Below are 9,068 nucleotides of genomic sequence, written 5' to 3' on the forward strand. Positions count from 1 at the left end.
TTGTCAAGGTAATCATTTTTTCAAGTATATAGATTCATTTATTTTCCATTAACTTATTAAAGAAATTTGTAAAACAGAAAAGGATAAACAAGGCTATACTTTACTTTGATGTTTTTAGTTGTTAAAATATGGATTTTTTGCTAAATAACATTGTGTTAATATGTATAGATTTGATCATTGTGATGCAAAAATGAACAATTAGTAACATCTCTCTCTAAATAAGAATGAAAAGGAAGCTGTGAATTTAAGTAGGAAAAACAATGGGCTGACCACTGCTAGAAAGACAAAACCTAGCTCAGCTGTTAGACTGTTTTATAACTATTGCCATGCTTCAAGGAAATGCAATCTATTTTGAATCCAAAAGAAAAGCTAGGGGTTGGATTTTCACTAGTTATTTAAACCAGACGTTTATACTGGCTTGACTGCCATTGAGTAGGGGAGCTGAAGTTCAACTCACTGAAATAAAATATGTTATCTAGCTATGAGGTGATCAGATGGCCATCAGAACACACTGTGTCTAAAGATAATCATTTTTACTATATTGATCCTCCCGATCCACAAGCAAGGGAGATATTTCCATCTTTTGATATAATCTTCAATCTCTTAGGGACTTGAAGTTTTTTTTTCCATACAAGTTTTTCACTTGCTTGGTTAGAGTTACACCAAGATACTTTATATTATTTTTGGCTATTACAAAGAGTGTGTTTTCCCTATTTTCTTTCTCAGCTTGTTTGTCATTTTTATACAAAATTGTTACTGATATTTTAAATTTAACTTGTATCTGGTCACTTTGCAGAAGGTGTTTATCAGATGTAAGAGTTCTCTGGTAGAATGTTGGGGGTCTCTTTTGTACACTGTCATATCTGTGAATAGCGATGCTTTGACTTTATCATTTCTTGTGTATATCCCTTTGATCTCCTTTTCTTGTCTTATTGCTCTAGCTAGAACTTCAAGTACTACATTTAAGAGATGTGGAGAGATTGGGCAGCCTGTTTAGTCTCTGATTTTAGTGGAATTTCTTTGAATTCCTCTCCATGTAATTTGATGTTGGGTATTTGCTTGCTGCACATAGCCTTAATTATGTTTGTCTGGCTTCTTCTTCCCCGGGAAAACACCAAATGGCAGATGACGCCGGTGCAGCGGGAGGGCCCAGAGGACCTGGGGGCCCAGGGTTAGGAGGGCGAGGCGGCTTCCGCGGAGGATTCGGCAGCGGCCTTAGGGGCCGCGGTCGTGGCGAGGCCGCGGGGCTCGTGGAGGAAAAGCCAAAGACAAGGAGTGGATCCCCGTCACCAAGCTGGGCCGCCTGGTTAAGGATATGAAGATCAAGTCCTTGGAGGAGATTTATCTGTTCTCCCTGCCCATTAAGGAGTCCGAGATTATTGACTTTTTCCTGGGCGCATCCCTAAAGGATGAGGTTCTCAAGATCATGCCAGTGCAGCAGCAGACACAGGCTGGCCAGCGGACCAGGTTCAAGGCTTTTGTCGCTATTGAGGACTACAATGGGCACATTGGTCTTGGTGTTAAGTGCTCCAAGGAGGTAGCCACTGCTATCCGAGGGGTCATCATCTTGGCCAAGCTTTCCATCGTCCCTGTGCGGAGAGGCTACTGGGGAAACAAGATTGGCAAACCACACACTGTTCCATGCAAGGTGACAGGCCGCTGTGGCTCTGTTTTGGTGCGTCTCATCCCTGCGCCCAGAGGCACTGGCATTGTCTCAGCTCCTGTGCCCAAGAAGCTACTGATGATGGCCGGTATTGATGACTGCTACACATCAGCCAGGGGCTGTACTGCTACCCTGGGCCACTTTGCCAAGGCCACTTTTGATGCCATTTCCAAGACCTACAGCTACCTGACACCCGACCTCTGGAAAGAAACTGTGTTCACCAAGTTTCCTTATCAGGAATTCACTGATCATCTTGTGAAAACCCACACAAGAGTGTCTGTTCAGAGGACCCAGGTTCCAGCTGTGGCTACCACATAAGGGTTTTTACAAGAAAAATAAAGTGGATTAATTCTGTTAAAAAAAATTATGTTTGTCTGTGGCTTGTATCCCTGCACTCTCCAAGACTTTAAATGTGAATGGGTGTTGGATTTTCTCAAATGCTTTCTCAGAATCTAAGGAGATTATCATGTGCTTATTTTCTTTTAGTTTATTTATATGGTAGATTACATTGGTGGCTTTCCCTATATTAAACCATCCCTGCGTACCTGGGATGAAGCCTACTTGGTTATGGTGAATGATAACTTTGATGTGTCCTTGGTTTTGATTTGCAGGTATTTTATTATTTTTGCATCAATGTTTATAAGAGAGAATGGTGTCAAATTCTCTTTCTTTTTTGAGTCTTTTTTGTGGTTTATGTAGCAAAGTGACTGTGGCCTCATAGATTGAGTTTGGTAATATTCCTTTGATTTCTATTTGGTGAAGGTCTTATAGAATTCTGCACTGAAACCATCTGTGTATTTTTGGTTGGGAGAATTTTGATGACTGCTTCTATTTCTGCAAGGGATATAGGATTGTTTAATTTGTTTACTTGATTTTGATTCAACTTTGACTAGTGGAATCTATCCATGAAATTGTCCATTTCATTTAAAATTTCAAGTTTTGTGGCATACAGGACTCTGAAGTAAGACCTAATGATTCTTTAGATTTCCTCAGTGTCTGTTGTTATGTTTCCCTTTTCATTACTGATTTCGTTGGTTTGGATAGTGGATATTTTTGTATTACTTTTGCTAGGTATTTGTCTATCTTGTTGATTTTCCCCCCAATGAACCACCTCTTGGTTCCATTGATTCTTTGAATTGTTGTCTTTGTTTCCAGTCAATTGATTTAAGCTCTGAGCTTGATGATTTCCTGCCATCTACTTCTTGTGGGTGTGTCTGAATCTTTTTTTGCTAGGGCTTCCAGTTGTGACATTAAGTTGCTTTCATGATATGTTTCCAATCTCTTTGTGAAGGCACTTAGTGCAATGAACTTCCCACTTAGCAATACTTTCATTGTGTTCCATAAATTTGGAAATGTTGTACATTCATTTTTATTGAATTTTAGAAAGTTCCTAATTTCTTTCTTTATTTCTTCTCTGTCCTAGTTATCATTGAGTAGAAAGTTGTTCAATTTCCAAATGTGTGTAGGCTTTTTGTTATTTCTGCTGTTGTTGAGGTCTAGCTTTAGGCCATGGTGGTCTGAAAGGAAACAAGGTTATTATAGGATATTATTTCAATCTTCTTGTATGTGTTGAGGCTTGCTTTATGTCCTACTTTGTGGTCAATTTTGGAGAAGATTCTCTAACGTCCTGAGAAAAGGACATAATATTTTGTGTTTGGGTGAAAGGACATGCAGATATTTATTAGGTCCATTTGATTCATGACATCTGGGAAGATGGGGCTATTAATGTGTGAGGATCAATATATGGTTTAAGCTTTATTAATGTTTCTTTTACAAATGTGGGTGCCCTTGTATTTGGGGCATAGATATTCAGAATTGTGATTTCATCTTGGTTGAATTTTCCTTTGATGAGTATTAAGTGTCCTTCCTTATCTCTTTTGATTAATTCAGGTTGAAAATCGATTTTATTAGATATTAGAATAGCTCTCAGTTTGCTTCTTTTCTTTGCTTGCTTATAAGACCTTCTTCAATCACTTTACTCTCAGGTAATATCTATCTTTGTGGCTGTGGTGTGTTTTTTCTATGCAGCAGAATGTTGGGTCTTGTTTATGCATTCCTTCTGTGGATCTGCACCTCTTTATTAAGAGCTGAGACCTTTGTTGTTGAGAGAGATTAATGATCAGTAAATGTTAGGTTCTTTTATGTTGATGTTGGTTGTGGTAGTGTGCTTGTGTGCTTGTCTAATTTTTGCTTTGCTAAAGTGAAGTCATCTGTTTCCTGTGTTTGTGGGCATAGTTAGCCTCCTTCTGTTGGAGTTTTCCTTTGAGTATCTTCTGTAGGGCCGTATTTGTGGTTATGTACTGTTTAAACTAGTTTTGTCATGGCATATTTTGTTTTCTCTCTCTATGGTTATTTAATGTTTTGCTGGGTATAGTAGCCTGGACTGGCCTCTGTGGTCTCTTAAGGTTTGCAATAATCTATCCAGGCCCTTTTTGCTTTTGTGGTCTCTGCTGAAAAGTCAGGTGTGATTCTGATGTTTGCCATTATATGTTACTTGGCCTTTTTCCCTTGCTGCTTTTGCCATTTTACTTTGTTTTATACATTTGTTGTTTTGATTATAATGTGGCAGGAGGCTTTTCTTTTGTGGTCTACTCTATTTGGTGTTCTTTAGGCATCTAGATGTTTATAGGTATTCTTTCCTTTAAATTTGGGAAATTTTCTTTTATGATTTTGATGAATATATTTTCTGTGTCTTGGAACTGGAATTATTTTCTTTCCTCAATTCCTATTATCCTTAGGTTTCTTCTTTTCATGGTGCCCTTGATTTCTTAGATGTTTTGTGACAGAAATTTTTTAGATTTATAATTTTCTTTGATGTTGCATCAAAATCTTCCATTTTATCTTTTACACCTGAGATTCTTTCCTCCATCTCTTGTATTCTGTTGTCAATGCTTACCTTTGCATGTCCTGTTTTCTTCTTTAAGTTCTTTTTTCCCAGGATTTCTGCAATTTTTAAATTATTGTTTGCAATTTCATCTTCAGATCTGGAACCATTTTATTTCCTTCACTTGATCATTTACATTTTCCTGAATTTCTTTCAGTGATTTCTTCATTTCCTCTCTGTAGTCTTCTGGCATGGCCTCTCTGAGATCCTCAATCTGTTAGTATATTTCTTCCTTATTTGTTTACATATTTTATTCATTCCTTTCTTTATTATCTTCATTATGAAAGATTTGAGGTTGTTTTCTTGTTGATTTAGATGGGTTGGAGTTGCCAGGGCTGATTGCTTTGGGATAACTGGGTTCTGGAGATGCCATAATATTTTGGCTTTTGTTGTTTCTTTTTTAGGCTGGCCTTTAGCCCTCTTGATGTCTCTGGGAGTGAGTGATGGATTCTCATGTCCTTTACTTGCTCTTGAAATCAGCTAGCAGGTGAGTGGATATAACTTGAGGCCCCTCACCACTGAGATCAAGGAACTCTTCTGTTGTATCATGTGCATGACCTGAGATTAGGCCTGTGAAATTTCCAAGGACCAGCTGGGTGAATTGAGGTCAGGTCTACTTATATTCTACACTGTGGTGTCTCCTTTTAGCAAGGAGACTCACACACTGGTTTTTTGTAACCCGCAATTCCTTCTAAGACACAGAGTGCAGGTGCTGTGTGTCCTATGAGGCATGTGGCTGGAACTTGGAGCCTGCGCCTGTGCCTGTGCCTGTGTAGACCTGGGAACTTTCCTTGGTAACTTCTTTTAGATTGGCTGGGAGTCCTGAGTTCAGATCTATTTGTGTTCCAGACTGTGGAGAATCCTCTGGGCTGGAAGTCCCAGACACTTGTTTATGAAGCCCACAGCTCCATCTGAGAAACAGAGCTCATATGCTGCTCACCTTGTCAGGTATGCAACTAGTCCTTGGAGCCTGTGCCCAAGCCTGAGTGAACCAAGGAACTTTGCTGATTGGCCACATGACTATGATTGGATCCACTTGTGTTCTAGACTGTGAGGTGTGCTTCGGGTAAGAAACCCCAGACAATGATGTTTTTTAGTCTTTAGTTCAGTTTGGATAATAAGAACGCAGGTGAGGCCCTCAAGTAGAGAAGTGGCTAGGCTTTGGAGACTGCACACATGCCTGCAGGAACCTAATGACTTTTTTGTGTATTAGCCAGTGGGCCAGAGGCCAGACTCACCTGTGCTTTACACTGTGTGGACCTCTTTCACCTGGGAATCACCAGCACTTGTATTTTGTAGTGCTCAGTTTGGTCCTTATGTCTCTGTGCAGTTGCTGTCCTGCTGATCAGGCAAGGTGTGTGTTCTGCTCCATCATCTTGTATCTGAGTTATTTTTAAATTTATGTGATACATGGAGGCTAGAAGAGGACATTGAAGCTCTTGGAACAGGAGTTTCAGATGATTATGAGTGACAATGTAAATTCTTGCAACTGAACTAATGTCTCCTGTAGGCCCTCTGGTGGGTTTTGACACCACACTATAATAATGTGTGGGCAAAAGCATCAACCAATGTTCAGTATATGCTGTGAGCTATTGTAAGCATTTTAGAGGGAAGACACTTATGCAAGATTTCCAACCTTCTGCCTAATGTTTATATACTCATTTTTTATCTTTCTTTAAAAGCATTTCATCTTTCAGTTTTCTCATATAAAATGACCCAATCAGGTACTCTAAGAGTACTTGGTGGAAAAATGCCAGACTGGTTCTAAACTTTTCAGAAAGTGACTTTGCATGAGTCTAGGCTTGATTATTCTTGTCTTGCTGTGTGCAGTGGTTTGAATGAAAATTGATGGCCCCATAGGCTCAAAGAGAATGGCACTATTAGCAAGTGTGGACTTCTTAGAGGAAGCTTGTCTCTAAGGATTGACTTTGATATCTCAGATGCTCAAGCCAGGCCCCGTGTGGCTCACTCACTGTGCTGCTGATCTGGATATGGAGCTCTCAGCTACCTCTCTAGCACCATGTCTGCCTGCTGTCATGTTTTCTTCCATTATGACAATAAACTAAACCTCTGAAGTACAAACCAACCCCCAACTAAATGTTATTCTTTGTAAGAGTTGCTGTGGTCATAGTATCTCTTGACAGCAGTAGAAATCCTAAGATGCTGTGTAATCCTAAAAATGAATGAGCCAAGGTTGTTGGCTGGAGAATATTTGAGCCTGTGTGAGTTTGCCTCTGGCCTCCATCTATCTGGATGGGGTCATTCTAGATTATTCAGCACTCATCAACCCAGTGAATATGATTTTTTTTCAGCAGAAACTAGTCAGATCTGAGCCAGAGAAGCCAAAATAAGGAAGACTCAGAAGAAATGGTAACAGTCTGTTGCTTATGCCAATAATAGTGGGCCCAGTTTACTGTGCAGCAGGAGGTAACTTTCACAGCCCTGCTGATGTCATCAGTGAGGGTGGAGCTAGAAGGTCTAAGTCAAGTTCTATGCAACATTTGGGTAACTGAAAAGATGGGAGGCTTTAGAGAAGACCATTGCCTATGATAAATGACACTTTAAGAATTTTTTTTGCATCTCAATTTGGCAGTTTAAATGTACATTATATTGTTATTAATTCTATTATAGAATTGTAGCTTAGTTTACAAGGAGAGTTTGTTGGTCATCATAATGGGGTTCTTTAGAAGAATGGATCCCATAGGACCAATGTCTACATTAAAGGGGGATTTGTTAGATTGGCTTACATGATATGGTCTGAGTAGTTCAACAATGTCTATCACTGTAGAAGTTCAGAATCTGGTAGATGATCAACCAGGAGGTTGGATATCCAAGCAATCCCAGTCTGGTGCTGTAGGCCTGGGAGATTCCTGGAGACCTGTTGGTATTCAGTCTACATTAGATGTCCAAAGAATCTGCTTCTGATATAAGTGAAAGAAAGCAGCCATAACAACAACAGGATAGATGGACCTCCATCAAGAGTGATGTAAGCTCCACCTTGCATGCCCTTTTATCTGAGCTGCCACCAGAATGTGAAACCTATATTTAGGTTTTTCTATAAAATATTCTGATCAAGAAATTCCCTCATAGGAGCACTAATAGCTTGCATTTTAGTTTATTTTAGATGCAGATAAATTCACAACATAGATTAACCAGCTCGGTTGTCATGTGTGCCCAACCATCTCTGGATAATGGCTTGTGGTTCTGAATCTCACACTGAAACTGCTATGAGAAGTGAATTGTTGGGTTACCTAAAAGAAGTACATATCTTAGGACCCTGCAGCATCTGGTGCTGCTGGCCTGCTACTCTAGTCTCTACTCCATGCTATTTGAAAAAGTTTGGAACAAATACTTTAAAAGCAAGCCTTTATTTCTGATAGCACCAAAAATGGAACCTTATTCTCACTGTAGCAAATGGGTCTTTAATGAGGACTTTGTGATTCATAGTCTGATTCCCTCTGGCAACATGTCAGACTTGCAGCCTTGATCAAAGTATTCTAAAAAGTGTTGTGATTGATAGGATTTATGAGTAGCACAGAAGAGGAAGGAAAGGAAGAGGCAAGGGAAACTGACCAGATGACAGAGAGGAGGAGGGATCAGGGTCAGCTGCCTTCTTTATGGAGGACTTTTTCAGGTCAAGAAAATGATGTCGCAAATTCTCCCTCTGAGAGTCATGATTGTAATTCCCTTGTTTTTTGATCTTCTAAGTGTATCATGTTTAGAAGACACAGATTTTCAATATTTTCTTGTTTCTGTCCTTTATCATGGTTACTCATGCCTCTCCTAGAGTTCCCTCACCTCACATGTGGTAAGACCCATCTTCTACCTTTTCACCATAGCAGGAACTCTCCAGTGAGATGGGTAGTATGGAGTATGTGTGGTTTTGACTTACAAGCAAGCTGCATAGGCAACACTGAATGAGACACAGATTAAGGTAAGGATAACAGATGTCATAATTTTGCTTATATCTTCTGCTCCTGACTCTGGACCCCAATGACGTGGTGGTAAATGTGGCTTCCATTCTGATTCTCTGTACAGTTTGTGACTTTCATAACAATGAAAATAGGCACTTCCTCAAAAAGAAAATTGTGAAGGGATGGGGTAGGCAGGCCTATCTCTGTAGTGAGATTTTTTGGTTTCTTTAAATATACAGAAATATTATGTGAATATGTTTTTGTTTTAATCCCAGGTGTGGGACTTGGGGCTGACTCAGATTGTCCACAGCAGCTGACCATGATTTGCCTTGTGCTCTAGCAAGGTTGCTATTTTTCCAGCGGGAGATAGTTTATGTCTAGAAATCTTCAGAGGGTTTATAGATGCCTGAGCCTCTAGAGGTGAGGAGGCTGATGGTCTTCCTGCTGCTGCCTCTGTTGCTGCTTGCTGTTTGCTCCTGTTGCTGTTCCTGTTTTCTGTTTGCTGTATTGCTGTTTGCTAGTTGGAAATATTCTGATGATGAAAATCAAACTCACCTCAAAATTTTTATGTCCCTAATCAACAAGAAGTAGTCTAATAATATCAATA

General features: G+C 39.7%; 1 pseudogene across 1 annotated transcript; it reads left to right on the top strand.

The window, feature by feature from the left end:
• Positions 1-1,110: 1,110 nt before the first annotated feature.
• On the top strand, positions 1,111-2,027 carry LOC311588487 (small ribosomal subunit protein uS5-like; annotated as a pseudogene). Its single transcript has one exon. The product of its transcript is annotated as a small ribosomal subunit protein uS5-like (transcript).
• The last annotated feature ends 7,041 nt before the right edge of the window (positions 2,028-9,068 follow it).

The sequence above is a fragment of the Acomys minous genome, assembly GCF_964271855.1.
Source record: "Acomys minous genome assembly, chromosome: 2".
NCBI classification, from domain to species: domain Eukaryota; kingdom Metazoa; phylum Chordata; class Mammalia; order Rodentia; family Muridae; genus Acomys; species Acomys minous.